The following is a 1678-nucleotide window of genomic DNA, read 5'->3' as shown; positions in this document are numbered from 1 at the left end:
TGATGATGATGATGATGATGATGATGATGATGATGATGATGATGATGATGATGTAATTTAAGTGACGGTTTAGATTGGAAAGGAACAAAGAGGAAAAGGAAGAAAATAAACCTTAGCAAAAAAAGACGGTAACAAAATACAGAGGAACAATATGAAAAAATAAAAAAATAAAATTCGAGCCAAGAGACACAATATTATTAAGTATGGCAAGTTATGGTTTAGACATAAACTCAAGAATTTTGTGTAAAATTGTTCTATCTTGATCTATCATGCAAACAGCAGAGGTTGTCGAAGAAAATAATGTTATTGATATCCAACTGAATAAAAAATATAAACACTATGCCCCCCCCCCCATACACACACATACAAACAAATAAAATCCGAAAAAAACCCACACAAAAACTTACTAAGCTAAGTCAAGAAACATGTTAAAAGAACAGTCTCAATTAAAACAAATATCAACTTACTTGGTGGTGCTTGTGAGTGCCAAGGGCTGTGTTTTGATAAACGAGGAAAAGAAAGCCCAAAAGTAGCTTCGCAAATTATGACATATTTCCGTTTTGTAGTGACGAAGTCTGAGCTGGAGCTATATTACTTTCTTGTTCGTAGTCATATCTCGTTGAGCGTTCAATCTTTTTCGCCGACATTGAGGAGGTTTCCGTAAGTCTTCACTTATAAATATAAGTATCCAAAAGGCGTACTCGGCGAGTTAAGAATGAGCCACTGAGAAGTACTTTTTGTCCCAGTAATTGTGTCCCCTCGATGTCGCAGGAATTGAACGAAATGCCCGCCAGACAAACTTGCGCGCGTGTGTGTGAGTGTGTGTGTGTGTGTGTGTGTGTGTGTCAGCTCGGATATAATATTATAACCCTCACTCCCAGTCCCAAGTCCCAACGAGCCACGTACGTCCCGACTGAAGCCCGGAGTGCCAAGGGTGATATTAAAATTCGTGAACCCTGGAGTAGTAGGGTTATCGGTGAGAAATTGACGGAACAAAAACCCCGGGCTGGTTAATCCGTTTGTTCAAGTGCGCTGGTGTCGAGATTATGGCGAATGTGTGTCGGCGAGTCGGCAAGTGACGCGTCGAGCCACTGTGGGGGCAATAATCCGTTGGCTGGCGCTGTGTGAGTCTTCCCGTTATTCCGCGAGTTCTTGTATTCAAAACTAATGACGTAGACTCGAGTAGTGGAGGGGGGACATTATCGTGTGATCGTGGAAATGCGGGCTACGTTCCGCGAGAGAGGGCTTTTTATCGTTGTTCGTTCTGGCGTTTGGTTAAGTTGCCTGGGCTTCTTTTGAGTCAGTGTTATTTCGGTATCAATTGCTGTGGATACACAGAATAGTATACATTGCAATTGTCTAGTAAAATATCTCACTTGCCCTTGCTTTGGTGAGGGCTTGGCCTCAAAGAACTCAACCGGTAAAGGTCTAGTTGAGGTCTCTCTTTGGAACTCACTCGACCTGCTGCAGACATACAGGGTCTTCTCTCTCTACGGAGCCTACTTGGAGGTGGCATGATGCCATGTGCAAAGGGCAACTTTCGCTTTAGCTTATTTTAGGAAAGGAGAGTTAAACTACGTGCACACTCATTCAAGACGTACGAAGACATTTAAACACACACACACACACACATACACACACAAACACTCTCTCTCACACAAACACACACACACACACA

The 1678-nt window shown here is 42.4% G+C and overlaps 1 protein-coding gene across 1 annotated transcript in view; it reads right to left on the bottom strand.

Annotated features, from left to right (window-relative positions):
* Positions 1 to 1084, bottom strand: part of LOC106012524 — a gene marked incomplete in the record, with an annotated part of 8618 nt that extends 7534 nt beyond the window's left edge. Inside the window, 1 exon segment of the mRNA XM_013085690.1 lies at positions 468 to 1084.
* Between the last annotated feature and the right edge of the window lie 594 nt (positions 1085 to 1678).

This window comes from Aplysia californica, unplaced genomic scaffold, assembly GCF_000002075.1.
Source record: "Aplysia californica isolate F4 #8 unplaced genomic scaffold, AplCal3.0 scaffold00398, whole genome shotgun sequence".
In the NCBI taxonomy this organism is placed as follows: Eukaryota; Metazoa; Mollusca; class Gastropoda; order Aplysiida; family Aplysiidae; genus Aplysia; species Aplysia californica.
Note: the sequence above shows the minus strand (reverse complement) of the source record. Positions and strands in the feature narration are given on the sequence as shown.